General features: G+C 41.0%; 1 protein-coding gene across 16 annotated transcripts in view; it reads right to left on the bottom strand.

The window, feature by feature from the left end:
- LOC104911589 overlaps nucleotides 1-27,501 on the bottom strand; it is a 100,943-nt gene that overhangs the window by 20,067 nt on the left and 53,375 nt on the right. For 11 of the 16 annotated variants that reach the window (XR_004160205.1, XR_004160206.1, XR_004160197.1 and 8 more), the window contains 2 exons: nucleotides 15,126-15,270; nucleotides 10,949-11,005 (listed from right to left, as the gene is read on the bottom strand). The exons of 2 other annotated variants lie outside the window; for them this stretch is intronic. The gene's annotated coding sequence lies outside the window, so the exon portion shown is untranslated. The remainder of the gene's footprint in view (nucleotides 1-10,948; nucleotides 11,006-15,125; nucleotides 15,271-27,501) is intronic. 3 more of the 16 variants (XR_004160195.1, XR_004160199.1, XR_004160204.1) reach the window with 1 other exon arrangement.

Raw genomic sequence — 27,501 nt, 5'->3', positions numbered from 1 at the left:
CTCATTTCAGAAGTGTGTGAGTGGGTTTGAAATGAAACAAAATATGTCCCCCTCTTCTTAGTAATGCCAAATTGCTGGAAGTGATTGGAGGAATGAGGGATTGAAGGGCACATTACATGAACTCTGCACAGATTGCACGAAATAAACCTCTCTCTGTAAAACAGCACAGTTCAAGGACCACTGAATTGAGAATAACATCAAGCCATGAGAGAAACATCAAGCTAAATACCTCACTACAATATTGCTGTTTTCAAAGGAACCAAAAGATAAAATCCATGTATTAAACAGACAGCCTGCTACTCCCCTCGGGTGTAGCATTGTTTGGATCAATGATCAGATATCAGCAGAAATCAAATCCAAATCAGGATCAGTCTAGAAACAAACAATCTACCAGCTCCACGACGCTTTACTTTCCCTTACCCCTGCGTGTATTCCCACATCCCAAGTTGAATCAGAGAATTCAGCTGCATGGCATGTTGTTGCTGAAAAGCTAGCTGAAAAAGTCTTCTGCTGAGCTTGGTTACAATGGAACGTAGCCCTGTAGCTCTATCACCAAAAAGAGACATGTAAGCAAAATTCTTCTAGCTGATGTCTTTACTTAAGACTGTCTCAAAAGAGCGCAGAGTGTACCAGTAATTGTGTAGATTGCTTCAGTCATTCTCTGGAGATGTGGCAATATGCATGGAGCGCAAGCTAGAGAAGAAAGTCTGGAGGAGGCAACAGTCTGTTTGCACAATGTAGTCATCATGCTAGCTGGATTTGACACACAACATCTGTGAATAGGCTTCTAATAATGAGCTTCTTTAACTGAAGGATAATTAAATCCTGGTAAATTTTGTTACCTAAGGTAGAAGTGATGAGGGAGTGACACACACTGAGAAATGGTGCATGTTTAAGAAGAGCACAAAGCAAAATCTATGGAGAGAAGCAATGCAACTCCACAGAAAAGCTCAATTTCTAGACAAATAGCATTGCATAATCACAGACATCATGCAAGAGAAAAATAGATTCTGAATACAGAACTGACCATAAGAATTAATAACGCAAGAGTTTGTCCTTATCTCATAACTAGTGTTTCGGCTGGGAAATACAGGAATAACTGAAAATTACACAGGATTTTAGGCAGAACACTGTGAACAGGAATTGGAGTTGAGATGGAGGTGGGGAAAGTACTTCATTTTTAGTTGAAATAAGGAAGAAGGTTACTTAGATATGTGAGGTACACAGTGCAGAACTCTGATACCCACAAGTAACTACAGAGATGAAGAAGATTGTCTAATCAGAAACTGCATCATTTTTTGAGACTTCAGTTTTTGTGATTTCGGTTTGCTCGAGAATATGTCAAGAGAAATATCCCCAACACTGGGGAAACACATGCAAATATCAACAGCAAGGAGCTGTTCAAGGAAAAGATAGCTCTGGGAAGCTTGGTCTGGTGGTTGGCAACCTTGCACATAGCAGGGGATTGGGACTAGATGAGCATTTTGGTCCTTAGCAACCCAGGCCATTCCATGATACTACGAAAAAATCAAAACAGCAACAGCCATCAGTGTGCAGAACAAGCACGTAGATACATGATAGAAAAGACAATGACTCAGGACACAGCCAGACTGAAAATCATGGCTCTGTGTACATTCTGTGGGAAGAACAAGAAAGGCAGAAATTAACATTCTCAGCCACTGAATACAAGTAAAAAGAGTGTAAGAAATCTGTCCCAGGGTACAGTCTGTTGAGACAGAAAAACTGCTTTCAGCCATATAAGCCTTGAACATTAGGAACACAGGACAGAGAGTCAAAGCAAAAGTCTATATTGCTCTGGGAATGATCATAAAGAAATGCCTAAAGTATAAAAAAGAGAAAGCCTGATATTATACCCTCCATATTCAGACTTGGATCATTTTCATGATCTCGTGCAGTCTCACTTTAAGTCCATGTGAACACTCAGTATCCACAGCTTAGGAATGCTGTGCCTTAGATGTGTGACCTGCAAAGAATCAAGTTAGTCAGCATTTTCAAACATTTCTCATTATAAGCTCATCTGATTACTGTAGCTTTTATACTGGAAAGGACAGTGGGCAAATTAGTCCTATCAATTCCCTCCATTCTGTAAATGATTTCATAAACCTTCATTGTAACCTCCCCTGGGATGTGCTCTCTCAAATAAAAATGTCTAATCTACTCACATGGCCCCGACCTTCACCTTTCAAAAAAGTACAAGAGTTACATTGGGTTTGCTTTAAAATAAGAGGATAGCATGCTACTGCTAGATCCTGTGAAGTCCACCACTGCCAGAAAGTCTATAGTGAGCTTCTAAGATACGTGTTGCAAAGAAGAACAATAAAGTGGAGTGGATGATTTACCGTTACTTTAAGAAAAAATGTCTCCCATTAAAACTTCAGCAGGTGAAACAGCAAGAGCCAGGAAGGACACTTTACCACACACTGAATGCTCAGGGAGAACTGCTGCAGCCAATTAGATGTGTCTCCATGAAGACCAACCCTGGCAGGCATTTCAATTTTGCCAGCCATGCACACATGAGTTGCTTTAGAAAACTTCACATCTTCCCACAGTTGCTCACCTGCTGCTTTGCCAGCACTCACTGGTCTGCTTGAGAGCATAGGGGAACAGGGTAGCACAGCAGCACAGCAAATTTCTTCTGGCAAGGGCTGGGATTAGGAAGCAAGGAGCTGCTTTCCTTCATGAATCTTGGAATTTCAAATGTGTAGCTGAAGGACACAGCTTAAAAATGGGAGTTTGCAATGGAAAATATAAGATGTTTGTACTGTAAAATGTCTTTGGTTACTTTGCCTTCAAGCTAGAGTAGGGGTCAGCTCACAGGTTGCAACTTAGCATAAGGAAATCCAAGGCAAGACACAGGCTTGAACCTTCCAGGCGCTGGTAGAGAAAGAAGAAGGAAGTAGTGTGTGACTGATTTTTTTTCTCTCTAGCCTCTGACTTGGCTCAGAATTGATATTACAGTTAGGATAAGGTTTTAAGAAAAAAATGACAGCACTGGTTCTAATATAAAACCTTAAAATTTCAAATCAACTTTACTGGAGTGTAAGCATTTCTTTCAGATGCTTAGGGTTTGTAGAACAGGGAGTGGAGGAATGTAAAATTATATTTATTTCTAAGACACGTAAGTCTTGCTGTGATAAAGAGGAGAGATGAAGTTAGCAGTAAGACTTAGTTCACAATTAACTGCATTTTTGCTGTAACTGTGATTTTTGCTTTGGATTATAGTTAGTAACATGGTTAGGTGTACAGATAGACTTTCTTTCAGAAAAGAAAGAGTAGCCCTAATATTACTCCTGAATTTTAGGATTTGTATCAGTCATGTATTTATTTGACAGAAATGATTAAGGCTTCTGTAAAGAGGCAAAGCTCCCTTTCAGAGATGCAGCTAAGGGGGGTGAAAGCTTGAATAATTTTATGCTTGTACTTAGCAAGCAATGACAGGTAAGATAAGGGACTCAGTTAGCAGGAAAAAATAAGTGATGAGTAATTTCAGCATTTTAAGAACGTGTCTCTCAAAGCAGAACTAAGATGAGGAAGTCTAGAACTTCAGGGACTTTTCGTATTCTGGGAACTTACCAACATGGCCAACATGAGGTAAGTAGCCTTCAGGCCAAATAGTTTATGATTAATTTTACGGTTCTTATAAATTGCAGGTTGTTTAGTCCTACTCCATTTTAATATAGTCACGTCTGATGAGGGATAAGAAATTAGTCATAAATTCTTTTTCCTTACTAACTTCATCCAACATCTTACCCTCTCAGTGGCTGTATGATTCAGGAATAGATTTAGTTTTGCAGTTTTTGCTTCCTAAACCCTACCCTTAAGGAGACATCTGAATGTCTTAACAGAAATCAGGCTCACAGTAAGACTTCTGCCTCTGAAAGCTACATCCTTTGTCTTCCTTCACTGGAAGCTCTGAGTTTCAGTAATAAATCTAAGGCCAGGATCCTTTGATCCCAAACCTTGCTCAATCTGAAGAAAGATTTGTAACACTAGGCTTAAACTAACGATAAGCAATTTGCCTGCTCCCTAGACATCCTTTGGCTTTCAAGATGTAGACCAGTAGAATTTTTCTATGGACTAAGTTTCTTACTTCCTGATGCTCCCTGTAAACCTAAACTAAATGCTAACATTCTGAATAAATCATATTCAAATCAAAATCAGATGTCATATCGTCTTGCTAGCACAGCAAAACTGTTGGGTAAGGCTATAGCACAGTATATATTCAAAGTATATATTCAGTATAGCACAGATTGAGTATTTTAGGTAGCTATTACAGGACTGTAGATTTGTCCTGGTCAAAGACCAAGTGATAGAGAAGGAACAAGAAGGGTCTTTATCTGTTTTATATTAGCATTAAGTCATCTGTAGCATTTAGAACAGGGTAAGATTTCAAGCAGGAGACATAGAGGGACAGTTATCTTCCTACATGGAAAGAAAATGGTGATAGACAGCTCAGATAGATCTTCTTGGATGTAGAGTATATCAGGTCTAATGTTCCTGTAGGTTGCAGAGCAGAAGACTGTATTTCTGTAGGTACTGGAATAAGACTCAGGTCAGTATTAAATATTTAGATTTTCAGGTTAATTTTGGGATCTGGGGAACACGGCAGCATCTTTCTTAGTGCCAGTAGTTCTTTTCTTTGTTTCCAGCACCAAAAGATTTTCGCTCCAGACTTCCTTCTTGCCTCACTGGAGAGGAAATGATCCAGCTGTAAAGCTAATTTATCGGTTCCTCATTTTCTTTACTCAAACCTGCTCCTAATTATAACCTGCCAACTTATCACAGCCACAAAACAAAGCATTTCTGCCAGCTAGTTTCAGTAGCATTTCTAACCATAATAACAAGCAGAAGTCCTTACTCATTCAGGCTTGCTCTTATGAGTCCATGGGCTAGCACTATGTATTCTACACCAGCTAGCCCCAATTATATTTTTTCTGTTTCTGAGGTCATCAGCTCCAAGACTAACCAAGAATTTCTTCATTGTGCCACAAACCAAAGATCTGTGCTTAATTCAGTCAGATACTGGTTTTGAGGTTCGGCTGAAAGTTAGAGTTCGGGTTCAGATTAGCTCTGAGACAGCAAGGACTGAGACAGTTTTATTGTTGGGGGCTGCACGACCTGTAGTTCTAGAAACTGGGCTATCAGAGACAAATGGCTTATGATTAATTCTCTTGCTATTAGGGGTCTCTGGACCATTAACTTTAATTTTAAGGTCAGGGTTCAGAAGACCTGGGTCATCAGAGCTAGATTTATTGCTAGATTCTGCAAAGCCCAGAGGGCTAGACTGATGGCTTGAACAGGAATGAGCAAATGATTTGTGGTTCAGGGCAGTTAGGGATGACTAGGACATGGGAATAAAGTAGCAAACGGTTCGCACAGATACCAGTCTTGGCCTTAAGAAATATTTGGAGAAATATTCGGTAGAAAATAAGAAAGTGATTTCCATTCTGCTAATAATATGACATTGTTAAGCAAATAACGTAGGACTGGATTAATTTGTCTATTCACTAATTATTATTCAGAAATAACAGATGCGGTGCAAACTCTGAGAATGAAAGAATCCCACACACATACATGCACACCTATGCACATCAGTGTGCGAAATCTGATGTCACTGACACACCACATCACCAACAGCAGCAGGTCAGTGCAAACCATACAGCTAATCGGAATTTTTTCTCAGTATGAGACAGGAACAAGAATAATGGCCCTGTTCAATAATCTCAAGCATATAAAATCACATTTTAAGATCACACAAGACAAGCTGAAGCCAGAAATGACTCTCCATATGCAGCTCAAAATGCAGCCATAATAAATTCACTGATTGTAGTTCTACAATAACCATTACAGACAGAATTCAGCACAGAATAAAATTCCAGTCTAGTCATCACAAGAAAGACTTGAAAGCAAAATGGAGAATAGCAGAATGCTGAAAAAATTTTCACCCCCAGTAACAGGGTGGTTGCTATCAAAATTGTTTTGGGCCAAAATGCTCTGTGTTCTTGATGCCAATAATGGATTGTGTCACTGGATCTATTGCTAGTCACCTGACTATTTGTCATTGCATTTGGCATTTAACCCTAAGTACAAACATTACTGACATGGACCTCGCTATCCAAGATTTTTGGTAAGTAAGTACTAAACCTCTCACTGACTTGAGGGATTTAGAAGCACCAAGTGTGTAGTTCACCACAGCACTATTGCAATAGCCAAAGATAACAAGAACTGGCTATCCAGTTAATTACACAGTAACAATCACAACCATTTCCCAAGCAAGTACTAGGAGTGGAATATATCTGAATGCAGAGAAGATGAAGCCAGACATCTTTTGATCTCTGAGAGGTACTGGTCAGATCTGAGAAACAGAGGGATAAAAGCAAAGACTAGACCAGGGGATGAAAGAAGGAAACCACCGATTTACATTCATGGTTAGCTGATTTTCTCAGCTCTACTTCCCTCTAGCTCTAAGCCTTCGGCATTTAACATGAAATGATACCACACAGGAGTGGTCTTGAATGGACCCTGAAAAGAGTAAGACTGTCCCCAAGTTCCACAGTCTGTGGGGCCAAGAAGGCAGCAGCTCTCAGGTGGAGTAGCTCACTTCCGTGGCCTCAAGAAAACTGCAAGAAATAGCAGGGAAAGAAGTAACTGAGCAAAGCTTCTCCTTCTCCTTCTCCTTTTTCTTTTTCTTTTTTGCTTTTTGTCCTCCTCATAAGCTTGCTCCCCTTCTCTGACAGGCACTTGAAGATGAGTGTTTTCACCCTGAGCCAGAGATGGCACACAGGTAAGAGGTCAGGACCAAAAACTGTGGTTAGGACGAAGATCTCTCAGTGCAGCTACTGGATGGCTGCCTACTTCTTTCCATGCTTTTCATTCCCTGTGCATTGGTGAGGTAAGTTGGGCTGAAGGCATGAGCTTTGCCTCCTCTACCGGTGGCACAGATACATTTTCACCTTTGGGGTGAATTCAAAATCATCAGCTTCAGGAAGACTGCTCTGGGGTATTCCCAGAGTAACAGTTCAGGAGAGGAGTTGGAAGGAATCTACTGAGTTCATTGAGTCCAACTTTGTGACTACTTCAGATCTAGCCAGAAGTTAAAGCATATTATTAATGGCATCATCCAGATGTCTCTTGAACACTGAAAGACATGGGGCATCAACACCATCAAAGTCATGATAGGTACTCCAGGGAAGTTAGCACACATAGAGAGTGTAAAGCAGGTGACAAAGATGAGAAATTCTGGAACTCTGGGAGTAGAAATACGGAGAAACAGGATATGAAGTGACAATAAACCAGGAACCGGCATGCAAGGGTTGGGGAGAGATAGACTAGACAACACTTGACCTGATAATGGTACACTTGTCAGAAAGATATTTATTTTTTGGAGATTCATGTGTTATACTTTGGATGCAGGGACTTAATATGGCATTAAAGGAAGGATATGCAGAAGGCCAGAGAGGATGAACGCATGCAGAGGAAGGGAGAGGCAGACAGAAGTAAGGGAGGAAGCACTTTGAGAAAGATGATTCAAAACTGTCAGCTCAGAGAACTGCTTTGAGGAGTGGACAGAGACACATTAAAGACTTCAAAACCTAAACGCTAACTGACTGAGCTCTTGGGAATTCAAAGGTGCCATCAGTTCACTTTTTAGTACAGGCTGGACATGAAATCCCAGTACAAACCAACACAAGAGGAAACTACTGTCCACTACATCTAAACAAACAGTAAAGATGGTAAAAACCCAGGGAAGGATGACATGGTTGATAAAATGTACTAACTAGCTTCCGTATGTGGAGTAATTGAACAAAGACTCTTCAACCTAAGGAATAACATGATAGATGCCTGTAAAATCACAAGTGGCATGAACATGGTAGATAGGAAATAACTACACATTATTTGTTTTTGTATATAAGCAAGAAGGCATCAAAGGAAAAACAGGAAGCATTTTGCAAACAAATGAGAAGGTAGCTTTCCCCTTTCTTAACTCATAGTAAAGTCAGCTAACGCCTAGCCACAGGATGTTGTGGGATACCACAAGTTAACTTACATTTAAAAATTCGTGAACGAATTCACAGAAGAAAAATCCATCAGAGCTATTAAAAACAAAAGCCTCATCTCTGGCTCGGGAATTACCCGAGCCACAGATTCCTGGAGGCTGAAGAGTGTTTTGAGGAAGTCTTACTACTTCTGCCTTCTTCCCACACCCTTCTTAAGTCATCTGGCCTTGGCTATCCTACAAAATGAGATACTTGGTTAGGGATGGAACTTCAAGGTTAACTCAGCCCATGGTTGTGTGGTAACAGCAAATATAAGACAGAAGTAAAGAAAAATGTGATTAGAGTCATAGAATCATAGAATCCTTAGAGTTGGAAGGGACCTTTAAAGGTCACCTAGTCCAACTACCCCGCAACAAACAGGGACATGTACAGCTAAATCAGGTTGATTAGAGCTCCGTCCATCCTGATCTCAAATGTCTCCAGAAACAAGGCATCCTCCACATCTCTGGGCAACCTGTTCCAGTGCCTGTCCACCCTCACGATAAAAACCTTTTTCCTTCTATTCAACCTAAATTTACCCTCTTAAAGTTTGAAACCGTTTCCCCTTGTCCTATCACCACAGACCATCCCCTTCTTTCCTGTAGCTCCTCTTTAGATATTGAAAGGCCACTATCAGGTCACCCTGGTGCTTTCTCTTCTCCAGGCAGAACAGCCCCAGCTCTTTCAGCTTGTCTTCATGGGAGGGGTGTTCCATCTCTTGGATCATTTTTTGAGGCCCTTCTCTGAACGCGCTTCAACAAGTTTATGTCTCTTCTGAACTGATGACTCTACACCTGGATGCAATACTCCAGGTGAGGCCTCATGAGGGCAGAGTAGAGGGGCAGTGCCTCGACCCAGGTCCAAGATCTTGCACCTGTATTTGTTGAACCTCAAGAGGCTCCCCTGGGCCCACTGCTCAAGCCTGTCTAGGTCCCTCTGGATGGCATCCTGTCCCCTGGGCAAGTCAACTGTACCCTACAGCTTGGCATCGTCCACAAAATTACTGAGGGTACTCTTGACTCCACTGTTGATGTAATCGATGAAGATATTAAAGAGTATCGTCCCCAGCACCAACCCCTGGAGGACACCACTTGTCACTGATCTCAATCCAGACTCTGAGCTGGATTCACCACTTTCTGGATTCAGTCCCACAGCCAGTTCTTCATCCACTGACAAATCCACTCACCAAATCCTTATTTTTCCAATTTTCCCAATTGTGGGGTACTGTGTCAAAGGCCTTACTGAATTCCAGATAGACGACATCAGTGGCTCTTCTCTTGTCCATTGATGCAGTTACATCATCACAGAAGTCCACTAGGCTGGCTAAACAGGATTTTCCCATGGTGAAGCCATGCTGGTTCTCTTGTATCACCTCTCTGCCTTCCATGGGCCTTAACATGGTTCCAGGAGTATCTCTTCCATGATCTTTCCCAGCACAGAGGTGTGACTGACAGGTTTGGTAGTTCCTGGGGTCATCCTTTTACCCTTCTTAAAAATGGGTGTGATATTGCCTTTTTTCCAGTCACCAGGGACTTCATCCGACTACCATGACCTCAAATATCATTAAGAGTGGCTTGGTGACTACATCAGCCAATTCCCTCAGAACTCTGGGATGTATCTTATTCCTGTGGAATAAGTGAAGAAACTCCATGTGTTATGATAAGTGGAATCAAGCCCAGAATTTAGGAAATCTGACAGAGCATTACCCATTACTGGAAATAAGATATGCCAATCACACAGTCATGAAAGCACCACTGAACAATAAAGGAGTGGGAGTTTCATTTCAAAACTGGTATATTTGAACATCTATGAGACTTACAAGGCTGTAATGGGCTGGCAAGACAAGACTCCTTGTCTCTTCTGTGACTTATGTACTTGCAATGTCTAGCCTCAGAAAATCCTTAAGTACTGGCGCAAAGGACAAGGCAACAACAAATATATTTAAAAGAGAACATGTAGCAACCTGTGTGGAGCTTGAAGGGAAGAATCCAGGTTGCTGTCAGTCAGGGATAGAGAGAGCAGCAGGAAAGTCAGTATGTGCTGGGGAATGCTAGCTGCAGCACGGCAGTTTTTCCCTTTCTCTTCTACTGTAAAGTTTTCAGTACCATTCTGATACTCACAAGGCTCATTCCAGTACCTAGTCTAATGTCTTCTGTCTGTGCTTTGTTTTGCCGCTAATTTCCTTTAGGTTAGAGAACTCTTCTTGAAATCGAGTATTGACTACCCTCCTTATTTCCCCCGTACCTTTAAATCAGTTCCACTTCTTCACTTGTACTTAAGAGAGGTTAGCTACTCATTGCTTCAGCCTTTTTTTTTTCTACCAGACAAAGCTGCTTTTATTTTGTCTTTTAAAATAGAAATGAGAACTAATTTAAATCCATCATTCTTCACCAAGGCCAGAGCTGTACCCGGTTTACCCTTTTGGATCTCATCTATGCCTTTTAAAATAATACTAGAACTTCCCTATCTTTACAGTAGTTATCTTTCCTGAGGTAGTTTAAACTTGTTTCTTACCTCCTGGGTTCCTTCAGATCACACAAACACTTATTTTCACAATGTAAACCTGAATCCCAGGCCTTTTTCCTCCTCACAGGAAAATCAGCCTAGAGCAGAAATTTCTAGTTTCAGCTCTTTAGGTGCTTCACTTCACAAAAATCCAGCCCTCAGTGTCATACAAATTTTCATATCATATCTAGGTTTCTCCTTCCTTTGGCAGCACTTCCCATCTTGAAGTCAAGAGCAAATTTTATTAGCATGCAGCTAAACTGAGACAGCATCATTAACAAAAATATTCTAGGAGGTAAAAATACTTTGCAGGCATCTACTCGTGTTCTCTCACCAGCTGTTCTTTACTCGTCAGTACTGGCCATCCCTATATGCCCTTTACTCACCTTAAGGATTCAATATTAAGTCGTCTGTTGCCTCTTTACTACTTATCTTCACATAATCTGCAAGAGATTTTCAGAGAATTACATGTAAACTATGTCCACAGATTATAAAACATAAGTATCAGATTATCCTGGCGTGACAAAATTTGATACAACCTCGCTTCAATTTAGTTATTTTCCACAACATTTACAATTGTCCTTATCTTTAAAATATATAACCTAAAATACTGCATATTATGGAGGTGAGCCTAAGAGGTAAGTAAACGCCCCAAATAAAATTTCCTCTCTTTCAGGAGCATTAACCATGTGCTTTCAATTTACTAGAAATATTAAATACAATTTCAGAGCAATGTGTCATTTATTGTTGTTGACTACCTGGCACTAGCTTTTTTAAAGATTTACTACATTTTGTCAAATTTATTAACATCTTTGTTGGTGACACAGACAGTGGGATTGAGTGCACACCCAGCAAGTTTGCAAATGACACCAAGTTGTACAGTGTGGTCAGCATGCAGGAGGGAGGTGATGCCATCCACAAGAACCTGGACAGGCTTAAGAGGTTGGCCTGTGTGAACTTCATCGAGATCAACAAGACCAACTGCAAGATGCTGCACCTGGATCAGGGCAATCCCAAGCACAAATACAAGCTGGGTGACAAATGCATAAGAGATCAGCCCTAAGAAGAAGGATTTGGGGATGCTAATTGATGAGAAGCTCAGCATGAGACAGCAATGTGTACTTCCAGTCCAGAAAATCTTGAATATCCTACTTGAAAAGAAGTGTGACCAGCAAGGTGAGAGAGGTGATTCTGACTTTTTGCTCTACTTCTCTGAGATCCCTTCTGCAGCACTGCATTCAACTCTGGAGCTCCCAGCACAAGAAGGACATGGACCTGTTGGAGCAGGTTCAGAGGAGGCCAAGAGGGTGACTGAAGGTCTGGAGCACCTCTCCTATGGAGACAGGCTGGGAGGACAGGGGTTGTTCAGTCTACAGAAAAGGAGGATCTGGGAAGACAGTAGTTAAAGTGGCCTAAAGAAAAGATGGGGAGGGACTTTTTACAAGGGCATGTAATGATAACAAAAAGGATAATGGCCTTAAACTGAAGGAAGGAAGAATTAGACTAGATATAAAGAAAAAATCTTTATTCAGAGGATGGTGAGGCACTGAAACAGGCTGCCAAGAGAAGCTGTGAATGCCCCATCCCGGAGGTGTTAAAGGCCAGGTTGGATGGGCCCTCAGGCAATCTGATCTAGTGGGAATTGTCCATACCCACGGCAGAAGGTTTGAAACTAAAAGGTCTTTAAGGTCCCTTCCAACCCAAACCATTTTGTGGTTCTATGATTTTATGAAATTACTTTGCACATGACCTGCAAATTCATGTGCCTGTACTTTCAACATTCATAAGTGGAGATATTGATTCTCTTCATTTATAAAGCAATAAGTATTTTGAATTTTTCTTCACTTCATTTTGATTTTTCCAAATCCTCATTCCTATTTGTCATCGTGACCACCAGCACTTTTATTTGAAAATGGACGTCATGTATTTATTTGGGTTTATTTGGAAATAAAATCCCCACAATACCCTTGCTTCACATAGCATTCCAGCTTTTTTCCTGCACTCTCTTCTTTTTTTTTTTTTTTTCCCCTTGGTCTTTTTTTTATGTCTATGACTGAAGAACTTCTTGCTGCTTGCTTTGATTTTCTTTTGAAGGTACAGCTCAGCCTGACTCCTGGCAATTCTTACTTTGTCTCTATACTTCCTGACTTCCAAGACATGGCTTTCTTTGCTGGCTAATCCTTTTTTCCACCACCTGTAAGCTCCCTGCATACTCTTAATATCCCCTTTGAGAAGTTTTTTCATCCAGTTAGGGCTGGGGCTTTTTTTGGTAAAACTTTTGCCCCCTCCTTGTTGGGATCCAAGATATAGGTATTTTTATGCTTTTGACTGGAGAAATTCCAAACTTTCTCCGCATTCAAATCCTTGCATCCTTCATGACAGTTGAATTCACAAATCATTTCCTTTAAAATTTATCATATCGACATTTCAGAGTACGTAACATTACATAGCCCTTTATGCATTTAAGACACTAGTATCACTAACTTGAGTTGCAGCTGTGAATGCTCAGCGTTACTGCAAACCAGACCCTAGAGTCTCCTGTCAGGACCCCAGAAATGAGGAATGCACAGTTAGTGACCACCTGTGGAAAAGTGTGATCCCTGGCAAAGCATAGAGACCGCATGGTAGAGGGAAAGATAAAAAAAATCTAGACTTATGAGCCAGTATTCAGCCATCACAGAATATATGGGTTGGCATTTTTCATCCTACAATCCCCTTGTCCCATCACTATACATCTCACAGTTTTTGTAACAGATAATAAAGGCAATACCTTGCACCACTACTCATTTCTGAGTCACTCCCAAAGAAGGTCAGGGAGTAGGTGCCCCGTGGGAAAAAACAGAAGAATTAATACATATTCCTGCAATTAAAGATGGTATCAGAGAACAAATTTATGGGATAGGATAGGGAAATGTAATCACTATCGAAGGGTTTAGAAGGGTTTGGAAATTTTGAAACTTTTAGATGCTTAAACGAATAGAACTCTCAAAGTATAATTTTTTGTGAGACTTAGCTTTAAAAAAATATTTGTAGTAAGCAAAGTGAAATAACAGAGTTCCATCATGTAACTACTTGAAAAGCACTACACTGATGACCATATGAATTTTCCACACAGATCTACGAAATTTAGTTTAATGGGATAGCTCATAAGTTGTTGACCTCTCTACTGGCAACACTGATGTAGAGTGACACACTCTCTGCTAGCATATAAGCAAATATTTGTTGATAGCAGAGGAACCATGAGATCTAAATATCACATGTGCTATTCCATATTCCTTGGCTATTCATCTATCCCATGTCAGCATTACTCCTCCTGTCTCACCTTCCCCAACAGATTTGCCTTACTTACCGCATCCCTCCTGTTGACTCAGCATCCCAATTTCATGTTTCTCAAGAAACTTACTGATCCCAGCATGTTTCTCTCCTTGTCTAACACATCTGGATTCTCAGTCCTTTTATGCATAGAGTTACTTTTCCTCAATCAGCCTCATCGTCCAGACTACCTGAATTCACGTTCTATTTTGTAGTTTCTTATCTACTCATTCTTGCCATTCTGTGATAAATTTTACTGACCTTCTGCCTATTTATGTTGCCATACCTCCCTTTCCTGCGTTCCCACACACAGGGTAGAAGCAGTCTTCATACTTATCTTCTCATCAGCTGTGTGCCCTCAGATCTTTACCCAGCCAGCTACTTCCAGTTTTCCCCTGTTCTCTGATCTCAGTTTCTCCTTTAGCACACTTTTCCCTCCCTCTCATCCTTCCCCTGCCCAGCTATCTTCTGATCCTGCTTACATTTCCCAGCTGGCACTAAGCTATTCCACTGCATGATCCACTGTCAGTTCCCTTTTTTGTCCTGGTGGATCCTGCTCTCTCTGAATCTTTCCTCTACCTGATGTATTTCCCCTTTCTCCAGATAGTCTTAATTTGAAGAACAGATTCTGATGGTGATTGTGACAAATCACTTTATATATTTGGGATCGGAGGTTTTATTTTAATAAATTCTAAATATTTTGTTCTGTTTTGTTTTGCTTTTAATATGTTCAATATATGTCCCAATATACCAATAATATTCCGATGTTTGGTGTTAGAAATATTAGCATCAAGTCCTCTACATCTTTCCATTCTTCCTCCTCTCTTTCACTAAGATGGGAACAGCTCAACCATTCTGCCACACAGGAAAAAGTTGTTGTACTTCTCTTACGTGACTCACTACAGTGAAATAAACTTGAACAGAACATCACGAGCAGAAACTTGGAATTCTTCTGAATATAGAGATAAACTAGGATATTGTGAGAGAAAGAGAGGAAAATGTTTTTCATGGAAAATTTACAAACCCACAGCAATCATAGAAACTAGTGCAGCTCTGTGGATACAGCTGAGCTGAACAGGACTCATTTCTTTGATAACTCTATATTTCAAATCAAGTAAGTCACCTCATATTAGCTTCCAACACTTTTTCAGATAGGTTTTATTTTTACATGGGATGCCTTGTGAGTACTATTATATTAACTAGGGTGAGAGGCGACAGACTGCAACAATATCCAGTCTCATTCATACTTACCAGCCATAATTAGCTTCAGCAGTGCCACAACCAATATCGGGTCTCTCTCAGACTTTGAGTTTCCCTTCCCATAGAGTCTGCCTGTTTTGGCGTTGTGTGTAGAGCTACTTGGTATGAGGAACTCCAGCTTTGGAGTTAGCACATACTGGGGGGAAACAAAACCAACAAATATACAAAAAAATGGTGAAAAAAACCCACACAACATAAACCAACCAAAACAGTCCAACACTCTTTTCACTGTGCACCACGCTGCCGGATACCAAACAAACCTACTGAAACCAGCAAAATGACACCATCCCAGCAGAATGCTGCTTCTGCAGGATCCTGCCACGTCCCAGTGAAGACAGTCTGCCAGAGAGCAAAGATTAGCCATGTCTGAGATCTCGACAGGTCAGTTCAATCAAAAAATTCAAAGGCATGTTGGGTGGGTAATTCTGGATCAGACTACTACTACCACTAATGTAAGCCACACTGCAATATTTTAGTGCCAAGGCTTTCATCTGGTGATAAAACAATCTCTCAGGAATATAACACCAAGCCAGCCAAAAAAACAAAAGTAAAAGTGTGTGCGTCATGCCGACAGCCCCCCACACAGCATGTTGTAACAGTGAGAGCGTTCAAATTGGAGGTGAGGGGAGTTTTCATTTTTTTATCTGTTTAGTTAGAAGTTAAAATTGCCATTCTATTTTGAATATATAAATAACCAAGGAGTAACTTAAAACCTCAAACTCTGAGTACTGTTGGATGGAGACCAAGAAGCCTGCGCACTCTATCCGCACAGCTCTGATTAGCTGGTTCCATTTCTGTGCTCAGAATGAGGCATGTTTCAAAATCGTTTTAAATGGTTCTTTTGGTGCTGTGCTCTACCACAGGTTAACCATCTCAGCTGTAAAGTGCCAGACTATGCTACAAATTTTGCTAAGAAGCAGTGGCTATGTGGTGGCTTGATCTTCCTGGTTGGCTTAGCCAAAGGCCTGGGAAAACCTATTTCCTCCAGTTAAAGGTGGGGTTAATCAAAACTGGGCCAAAGTTTGTTTGCAAGGTTTGTGAACCTTAACAGACCATTTCCTCAGCAGGCCATCCTGGTCTGAATTTTGAGTTCATAATGAAAACTGAAACCTGGCCAGTGTTCGGTGGTTTGGGATTTGACAGAGAGTATTTCACATGGCCCTAGTTATTGGCTAAGGAAATACAGCATGGCTCTGTCTAAAAAGAGAACTAAATCCCTGAAAACTGCATTGGTAAAACAGCAACAGTGTTAATAGAAAAGTGCAATGTTATTAGAAATGTGCAATGGCAGCCTAAGTATTTTTGTGGTGTTTTTGCAAAAAGCCTGTGCTTCGGATAGATTTGACACCATCTCAGCTGCACTGTCCTTTAATTGTGTAGCCCACAGCTCTCTCCACAACTACCTTACGGTCTGGCTGCTTAGGAAGATCTTCCTAGAGATTAGGGTAACTGTGGTAGAAAAATCAGTACTTTGGGGAAAAAATATAAATCTTTGATAGATCTGCTAAAGCTTCAGGAAGGAAGTGAATTTTTAACTTAACAGCTTATACACTTCTCTTATAGCTAACTGTATGCAGTGTGCTTGTAAACAGTTCTCCTGAACTGAAATACAGCTTTTGTTCACCAACAGCAACAGGAAAAAAGCGCTTAAATCCTTGTATCCAACAGGAAATAGGACTCACAAACAAGTGAAATGTCAATTTGTTATAATGCGTAATACGCCTTGTACATGGCAGAACAATGGAGATCATTTTGTGAAAGTCAGTTACGGATACTGTGGGCTCAGCACTTTCCCAGCTGTTGTTTTATGCAGTTCTTCACAGAGATGGAGATGGCTGATGGACATCATTAGTCTTGATCAGTTTGGATTCAGGCTGCTAGTTCCCTAGCTCTGATAAAGGAAAAAAATACACACATACTGCAGACTCTAATCTCTGTTATGTATTGCTTTGACTTCAGTTTCAGAAATCCATTGAAATGGATTCTTCCTCTCCTCCATCACTGGTTTAGGAGGTGTACTGAAATTATATTGATCAAAAGACTAAAGAAAAACAAAAACAGTTTAGTCACAGTCAGCAAAAGAAGGACACTGGCTATGAGCTAGGTTGGCTAGTCTTTGGCACTCCAGCACTAGTCTTTGGGCTCCACTGAGGTTAGAGACAAGCCACCAGGTGAAGATTTCTCCCTACATCCTTATGTTTACATGTGCAGATGGAATCTGATGCGTAACTCCCTCAAACAAGGAATGAAATTTAAATGTGTAAATCTCTACGTGCTATGTTGAAATACATCCCTTGAAAAAAATCTGATTTCTATTTTGTGTCATAAAAGTTAAAAGAAGTGCAAATTTTAGCTGGGAGGGAACTTCTATAACCTAGTTGTAAATCTCCACAAGGAGTGCTTTGCAATTGAAACACTGACAAACTCTCAAGCAGAACAGTGCAAGTGGGTTCGCCAGTAACATCTCCTCCAAATTCAACTCCAGCTCAGTCAGCGTGTCTCACGCCAGCATTTAGAGTCCACAATGAACTAGTCAGTACAAAGAGAGGAAAACAGTCATTTCTGAATTACTGTCCCTTTTCAGAAAATAACCGCAAAGACAGGGTAATTTTGTTACTAGAATGTTGTGGTTCATATGTTCTAACAAGAGACTGTCAAAGAGAAAGCAGCATATTCCCTCTTTTACATGTAAAGAGACGAAGGGATGGACTAAGAAATTGGTTACAACAGTACTGCTGCGACAAAGAGAAAGCATTCTGTGTTGAACTTAGAGACAAATAAATGTTTTTTAGAGTCTTTGTCTATTTCATAAGAGTACTTAGTCATTTTTCCCTCTCTAGGTCTGTTTCATCGCTACTTAAATCATATTTCTGTTTCTTATTTCCCCCCTTTTTTATTATAAAACAAAGCTTAATGAATCTCACAAAATCAATCTTAATAACAGTTATATATATATATCTAAATGTTAACAGATTTATCACATCAAGATGCCTTAATCACATTCTGCCTCCAGTACTCTTTCCTGCCCATAGTGCTCTTAAGGCAGAACGACATTTGTTTTATAATCCCACTGATGGAATTAATGACCATGCTTATTAATTAGGATTATTGGAATTTCCCATCTTTCTTTTTTGAAGTAGCACTCCACCTCTGCTTGCCAATCATCATTATAACTACTGACTCTATCACATTTTGCTTTTTTTAATGAAACAAAGTGTTTGGCTTGGCCCTATGCCAAGAATAGGGTCATTCCCAAACTTGTAATAACATATCCTTAGCTGATGTTTCTTAGTAACATGTGTAAATAGGAAAAAACAGTCACACTGTGGGGGTTAGCTTGGCCACATGTGACTACAGTAAAAGAACATGGGAAGAAAATCAGTGGTCTTACAACAACAGCCATCCAGTTCAACAGCAAGCGCACAGATACAGAAGAGCAGACAGATGCAAAGTTAACCTCTTTCTATGCTCAGCAGCAAGGTAGTGCAGCGTATCTCTTCTATGCTAGGAGCCAGCCCTGCAGCTTCTGGCAGTAGCAGAGATAAGGAGCTGAGCCTCAAAGTTGAATCTAGCCAAAAACACGATGAACGCTACCAGAATATTCTTGCTGATATCTTCTGCTTATGCTTGGCAATACCAACTTTCTGTTCCAACTAAAGATCAGCCTTGGCATCAGTGACATTGCAAGTGGCTTCTTGATAACACACTTTGGATAAAAGCAGAATATAAGTGTCACTATGAGAGATAGACTAAAGCTGTGAAGTGTGATCCAGGGTTTGGATTTTGGATGAGTCAAAGACATTTGAGATCAAGGGTTTTGCTGACTGCTACAGAAATGGGCTGCCCTTCAGCTTGGCTCAGACTTCGATGCTCCCAGCAGTGGAAGTTCAGGAACTTTGGAACTAAGAGTATTCAAACTTGCAGAATAAATTTGTCCCATGCTTTTCTGCAGAGCACAATTTTATAAAAATTGAAACTTGATATGGATAAACAACACAGAACAGCAAATACATTGAGCATTTGTGAAGTTATCCTAAATTCACTTTTCCTTTCAGAGGCCCCAATGTCCTCCATTATTCAGATTTCCACAGCTTGCTTCAGATTAAGTGGGTTTAAAGTAGTTCCATTCTGCAATGGAAAGAGTTGCAGCTGAAGACTGCTATTGGGACAAAAAGAGAGAAATTACAGGCGGGGCAGAACAGTTAATCCAGCAGGCTACCCCTAAGACTCCGCAGAATGACAGGGCTGGGAGACAGATTGCCCATCTCTACTGTGAGCAGAAAAAGTCCTTCCTGCTGTTGACTGCTCCTTCAGGATCAGTCCCAGTGACAGACCCCTCATCCTCTGGCCTGAGAACTGTCTCAGGGAAAGCTGGAGGCCATGCAGTACAGCCCCATCTCTGAGGGATAGGTGTCACACAGAAGTATGAACACAGAATTATGAAAGTACTGTGATCAGTTTGAGCTGGAATTTAGTAGTGCTGAGGCAAACTAGAAAATAACAGATTGGCAAAGGAAGAAAGAAACAAGACCATAGTTTAAAGAGTATTAATTCTTTCTCCTGTTCTACCAAAGCAGGAAAATTTGCCTTGCCCCCTCTGCAGAGAGACAATTTGCCCTTGGGGTATTCATGAGATTTAAGCAGAGTGACACATATACTCTTCCTCTTTACAAATCCCTCTTTGATTCTTAGCAACACGAGCATCTTCATCTCAAGATGATCCAGGGCAAACAAACAGGTTTGTTGTTGTTATTGTTGTTGCTGTTTTCCCAGGACAGATGAGTTAATCACGAACCGGGGGGAACACCTCATGTGTGGTTTAATGGGTATGGCAGGAAACTGGCAGATAGAGCTGCTGGGATTTGACACTTGCTGAGATGCTGGCGTGCAACGAAGATATTTTAAGGCAGGTGAGGAGTGAAGCAACAATAATCCAAAGCAATGTATTTGGATTATCATTTCTACTGTGCACTAGGACATAAAAGTACAACCTCTCAACTGGTCCTGGATAGAATAGTGAACATTTTGTTTTTCACATAAGCCCAGCAGAACTTTGACATGACTTGTATTGAAGCAGGTGTCCTTTCTATTTTTCACATACTATAAAGTTTCCCATATGGGAAACTGGAAAGTAAGTTCAGATCTTGGCCGAAGCTGTGGTTGTTGTTTTTTTTTAATCACTCTGTTGGCACAAAGGTATTACAGAAATGGTTTAGAAAAATACCCAAATATTTCCCTGGTGTGGATTTACCAGTGGGAGTTAGCTGGAGATTCATTTCAGTGAAGGCAAGCTGGGGTAAGCATGAGGCCAATTTCATTTTCATGTGGCGTTGATCTGAGTAGAAGTCTACAAGTACTACTGCCAAAGAATCTCAGAATCCCTAAAATGTTTAACATTCACTCTCCACTCTTCTGTATCCTCGTATTCTTTCCTATGTCAGATCCAAACCTTTTACTATATTATGGATTCCGTATTAGTTATAGTAAAATTGAGATGTCACACAAAACTATGCACTGCGCTATCACAACACAGGAAACAGTGGGAATAATTCACCCAAGCTCACTGGGTTAAAGCAATTAAAAAAGCAACAACAACAGCTGGAGTTAACTGCGTTTCCCATATTCAGAAGATGTCTCTGAAGATCATGTACGTTACTTGGTGTGAACACTGTAAAAATAAGTACCATGATACCAGAATGGGAATTGTTATGCTATGAAATTGATGACAAAAGTTTCAGGATGAATTCCTAAGGGTGCCCAGCACAAACGGCAGGTGCCCAGCCGGTTGGTCTAATGCTTATCCCCTAAACAAATAAGATGTGGTTTCAGACACACAGCACTCTTTACTTTTATGAGAGTACAGATATTTTATTCACACAAGGCTAAAGATAGTCACTTAGTCAAAACCCACCACAGTTGGAAACAACCAGAGCAGGGAAATGGGGATGATTTACTGTGATAGCTGATACACCTTTCCTCACATGGAAGGCTCCTCACCCATACATTGTGACATTTCTTCCTGTGATGTCTCTGCTCCAGCACTTTCACACAAAGAAAGGATAAAGATCAGATGACCAAAGTTATGAAACATGTCATTGACAGCATAATCTCAGGAAGCATGCCACACATTTGTCACCTTTCTCTTTCATTTGCCACTGTGGGTGCTGTGATACAGCTGATTCACGTTACTGCCTAAAACTTGGAGTTTGAATATGATTTTAAGGGAATCACGCAACTCTATTACAAGGAGGTATTTACTGTTTAGATAGCTGCTTGGCACTTGACATAGACATCTCTGAAGAGACAGGAACAAAATAAAGCCTCATATGTAGAATATAGGATGCATCAACTATGTTCTATTGACTGCTGTGAAAAGCTGATTTAACCTTGACCAGAGATGCTGGAAGAGAGCCTGTGTGAAATTAAAGAAGTAGAGATCAGGGCCAAATCCTCAGCTGGTAAAACTGTCAGAGTTGCACTGAGGTAAATGGTGTGAAATCCCCACATGGGACAGTCCATGTTGCATCATCCAAAAAATACTTTAAACTATGAAACACCAGTGAGCAAGTTCAACAAGAACAAATGGTTTATAGAGTAAGAAAAGCTCCAATTGATTAACAAAGGGTCAAGCTTATGGGCCAGTAAATTTCCCTTCATTTGATCAATTTTGCTTTAAAATTCAAATGGAAACCATCCTTAAGAATAAGTCAAACAGTTAACACCAGAAGAACGTTCCACGGTTGGGTAACAGTATGATAGTAAATCAGATCTTTTTGTAGGCTGAGCAAATGCAGAAAAAACAATAACTAAAATGAAATGGTAGTAGAGCTGTGTCCTTTGAACCAGACCTTGTAACAGACATACACTGTGCTTTGCTGAAAGCATGCACAAAGCTAAACCCAAATGTTTTTGGCTTTTTTTCCAGTCCCAGAAAGTCATGAGGAAGTTGAGATATGAGGACACCTCAACTGCTGTCAGACAGGTCATGCTGCTATGTGAGGTCAACAGTACTGCTGCTATTAACTTCAGCTGAATCAGGTTTTGGCGTACTGGATTTAATTTATCACATTACCAAAGCTGTACACTGATATAAATCCACACCAGAGCAAAATTGAAATAACACTGTAGTTAATCAGGCCTAATGAAGCAATAGCCCTCAAGGTCAGAAATGCAGCTGTATCTCTGATGTTAGGATTAATACTTGCTCAGCTTTGAAATTAGCTAAAGAGACTCTTGCTATAGATGTCATAGATCACATATGGAGAGATTAATCAGTGCAACCCTCAGATCTACTTTTTCTGGAGAAAAATGCCAGAAAAAGAGGTGCAATAACTCTGACAATCTATCTGCCAAAAGAAACGCCACCAGCTAAACAGTGAATGTGACACTTCATTTTGACGATAGGGATGATGCCAACATCAAAAGTAGCCACAGATTCATAAACCTCTTCTTGCAGTCCAAGTGATAAAAGACCAATATGTGTTGCACGAGTTATTGAAGAAAAGGAATGGCATACATGTTCCATCCCACTATTATCAAACAGAGCATTTATGTGCTTTGAGTGACCTGCTATAGGTATCTTTTAAAAACTCACTGATTAAATCTCTTCAGGAACAATTATCTATGTTCTTGGAAATCATAAGATACTGAAAATAAAGTTTGCTGAGTTAAGTCCATACTAATATTTCCCTAATGTACTCTAAAAATCAGTACCAGATGAATGAAGAAAGTGATGGATTTATAATTGCTAGATGATTTAATTTGCAAAAGAGGTTTGATCACCTGAAACACAGTGACATTTTTTTTCTGTATAATGGAGAAATTATACTGAACTTAAATTGACTTATATAGACCATCTCCCCTAGGAACTGGGCAAATGGTCCATACAGCTGACACCAAGCAGAAAGACATGATTTATTGCAGGAGTTTCTTTTACTAGCTCAGGTAGCCCTTGGTTCAGCTCCCTCTGTATGGTGATACAATGACTCTGGCCTTAGCAGTCCTTGCTAAGGCATTTTCTCCTGCAGCCATTTTGCCCTATCCTCTGTTGCTCATCCTGCGCCCATATCGTAGCAAGAGAATGAGACCATTTTTGGAAGCCATCCTGGAAATGCCCACAAGACAATGACTAGCACTCTCTGCCCTGCAACACGTAGCACATTCTAGTATGGTAGGAGAAGTATCGAAGCTAATGCAGCACTTTGAGAATGACAGTAATTCTCACTGAATTATATTCCTGTAAAGCAGTGTTTGTGTAGCCTTAAGAGATGCATACAAACAAGCATTTCAGATATAAAAATTCTGTAAATTTATTTTAAAATACTTTTTTTTATGAAGTTACTTTCCTGTTTAAGCACCTCTAAAAGGAAGAGGTATTTAGAGTAGAGCACCTCTCAACAACACAGCAGCCACTGTTTGTTCCTAACTGGGATACAAATATTGTGCCTGTATTGATTGAGAGAGAACTCTGTCGGAATGTTTCAGAATTTACCAATGTAGAACTGTAGAATCATCTAAGTTGGAAAACACCTTCAAAATCACCAGGTCCAACAACTCTTAAATACCTTCAAGGATGGGATTCTACCACTTCCCTGGGAAGCCCACTTCAACTCTTGATCATCTTCCTAATATCAACCTAAACTTTGCCTGACACAACTTGAGTCTGTTTCCTTGTGTCTCATCACTTGTTACCTGAGGAAAGAAACTGACAACCATCTCACTACTTCTTTGCATGCCAGTTCTCTTTAATGTTTTAATCACTGACTTGGATACAGCTCTTGAAAGTATGCTAAGTAAGTTTGCACAGGACATTGATCTAGGAGGAACTGCTGACTCCCTTGAGGCGAGAGAAGTACTGCAGAGAGATCTTGACAAAAGAGGGCTGAGCATTTACCAATTGCATGAAGGTCAGCAAGGACAAGTGCTGGATTTTGTACTTGGACCAAAGCAACCATGGATATATGTACAGATGGGGACGAGCAGCTGGAGATCCCCATGTGAAGGGATCTGGAGGTTCTGGTTGATGGCAAACTGAGTCTGAGTCAGTAGCGTGTCCTGGCAGCCCAAAGGGCCAATTGTACCCTAAGGTGCATCAGGCCACACTGCCAGCCAGGCAAGGGAAAGGGGTTGTCTCGCTGTGCTTTGTGCTGTGTGGCTGCACGTCGAGCACTGTGTGCAGGTTTGAATGCCACAATAAGAAGGCTTAAAACTATTAGAGAATGTCGAAAAGAGGGGTATGAAGATGGGGAAGGATGTAGAGGGCAGCTGAGGTCCCTTGGTTTGTTCAGCCCAGAGCAGAGCTGAGGGGAGGCCCGATGGTGGCTGCAACTCCTCACAGGGAGCGGAGGGCAGCGCTGAGCTCTGCTCTGTGGAACAGTGGCAGGGCTGAGGGAACAGCATGGAGCTGTGTCAGGGGGGTTAGGAAAAGGTTTTCACCAGAGGGTGGTGGGCATGGAATGGCTTCCAGGACACTGGGCATGGCACCAAATTGTTGTGGATGCCCCTTCCCTGGAAGCATATAAGGCCAGGCTGGATGGGGCTGTGAGCAACCTAGTCTAGAGGGAGCTGTCGCTGCCTATAGCAGGGAGATTGGAACTAGATGTCCTAAAGGTCCCTTCCAACCCAGAGCATTCTATGATTCTATGATTTTTAGGTGGTTCTGTGTGGAGCCAGGAGTTGAACTCGATGATGTTTGTGGATCAGGTAGTTGTAAGAAGCAGTGAGACGTTCCCTCAGCCTTCTCTTCTCCAGACTAAACAGCACCAGTTCCCTCAACCACTGTTCATAACCTTTGCTTTCTATCTCCTTCACCAGTTTTGTTGCTCTTTGCACATGCTCAAGCAACTTTCTTGTAGTGAGGGGCACAAAACTGAACAAAAGATTTGAGGTGAGGTCTCACCAGTGCCACATACGAGGGGACAATCACTTCTTTTGTCCTCTTGGCCACACTATTTCTGATGCAGCATAAGGTATTACGTAACATAACACTTTACCTATATAAACTGATGGCTTTCTAACTGAAATTTTACATTACTTTATTTTTATTTTTGTCTCCATCTGCAACTAGAAGTTAGAAATGGAAGATAAACTGGTTTTAGGATGGATTAGACCCACAGCAACTAAAAATAAGGCACATTCCCTGCAGACTTTCAGGATCAGAAAGCTACCACAGACACAGTGCTCCCCTTTAGTTTTGCATTACCTGACATCCACTGTTTTATAAGGACATTGTAAGCAAAGAGCATTTAAATCACCACAATCTCAGGCTTTTAAAAAGACGAAAATGAATATAACCTTATAGCCTCAGAAGGAGAAATATGATGATTTCAGCAGTTTAGGAAAAGCAGAGTATCATATAGGTATTGAAAAAAAATAGCAAATGGCAAGACAAGTTCTGTTTTGGCCTGGGACACATGCCTAGATAAAAGACGTGATAGTTCCAAAGAACACAAATGCAAAAAAACTGATTCAGTTTATGAAATGACAAACTATGGGAAAAGCAGGAGAGAATTTGACCTAAAAACCTATTTCTTAGAATATAATTCCTACTCTAAAATTCAAAGAAAAGCCAAAACTAATAAACAATTGTTACAGTGTCGATGTTTATTCATATCAAATCATTATGTGCAAGGCGAAGAATATCAGCAGTTCAAGTTACTGGCTGAACACCCAGTGAGGTATATCAATTGCTCAAAACATTCACAGGATAGGGAGATGGCTGAGAAAGCCCTCAGCAACTTAATTCCTTAAACACAGCACAAAAGGCCAGCAAAGCTGTGTGACTGGATCTCCAGGGTTCACCGCTGAAGAGTAGGGGCTTCTTCAGCTTGATGCCATTGAAAGTATGAATGTGTGAATTGCTCTTCAGGTCACAATTCTGCAAACTGATGTAGATAGCACATTTACAGTTGTGTTATGCAGCAAAGGAAAAAAATCTGTGAGGAATGACACATAGAAAATCAAAATAAAATTTAGGTGATTGTGGTAACCAACATGCCTTTACCAAGGGCAAATCATGCCTGATAAACTTGTTTTTTTTTTATGATGGAGATACAGCATCAGTGGGTAAAGGAAGAGCAGCTGATTTTATCTACCTTAGGTTTGTGCAAAGCATTTGGCACTGTTCTGCATGGTATTTTGGCTGCCAAAATGAAGGAAAATGGATCTGATGGATGGACCACTTGCTAGGTAAGGAATTGGTTGGATGGTTACACTCAGAGTTTTGCAATCAGCAGCTCAGTGTCCAATTGGAGACCAGTGACAAGTGGCATTCCTTAGGGATGAGTGCTTTTAAAACCTTCATCGGTGACACAGAACGTGGGATCGAGTGTAAGCCCAGCAAGTTTGCAGATGACACAAAGCTGATTGGTGCAGCTGACACTGTAGAGGGAAGGGATGCCATCCAGAGGGACCTGGACAGTCTTGAGACAAGGGCCCATGCCAACCTCATGAAGTTCAACAAAGCCAAGTACAAGATCTTGCACCTGGGTTGGGGCAATCCCAAGGACAAACATAGGTTGGTTAGAGAATGGCTTGAGAGCAGCCCTGAGGAGAAGGATTTGGAGACTCAACATGAGATGGCAATGTACACTTGCAGTCCAGAAGGCCAACCATATTTTGGGTTGCATTAAGAGAAGCGTGACCAGCATGTCAAGTGAGGTGATTCTGCCTTTTTACTCAGCTCTCATGAGACTCCACCTGGAGTACTGTGTCCAGTTCCAGGTCCCACAACACAAGAAGGACACCAAGTTGTTGGAGCAGGTCCAGAGGAGGGCCACAAAGATAATCAGAGAGCTGTCCCTATTGGGACAGGCTGAGAGATTTGGAGCTTTACAGCCTGGAGAAGAGAAGGCTGCAGAGTGACCTCATAGCAGCCTTCCAGTACCTGAAGGGGGTCTCCAGGAAAGCTGGAGAGGGACTTTTAATAAGGGCATATATTGACAGGATAAGGGGAAATGGCTTTAAACTGGAAGAGGGTAGATTTAGATTAGGTATTAGGAAGAAATTATATACTGTGAGGGTGGTGAGACACTGGAATAGGCTGCCCAGAGAAACTGTGGATGCCCATATCCTGAAGCATTCAAGGCCAGGCTGGATGAAATGAGCAACCTGGTCTAGTGAGAGGTGTCCCTGCCTATAGCAGAGGGTTGGAACTAGATGATCCTTAAGTGTCCTTAAGGGACTCTTCCAACCCAAACTATTCTGTGATCCTCCAGCCTGAGAGTCCCAGCCATGATGCCAGCTTGGACCATCTGCCTGGAAGCAGATCAAAGGTGTCTCAAGCCAGGATGAAATGACACAGTGGAGTTATGCTCACAGCCTTAGATGGCAGACATAGCCAGTCACCTGTGTGGGATACCAGTGATAC

This window comes from Meleagris gallopavo, chromosome 6, assembly GCF_000146605.3.
Source record: "Meleagris gallopavo isolate NT-WF06-2002-E0010 breed Aviagen turkey brand Nicholas breeding stock chromosome 6, Turkey_5.1, whole genome shotgun sequence".
In the NCBI taxonomy this organism is placed as follows: Eukaryota; Metazoa; Chordata; class Aves; order Galliformes; family Phasianidae; genus Meleagris; species Meleagris gallopavo.
This window is presented reverse-complemented; position numbering and strand designations above follow the sequence as displayed.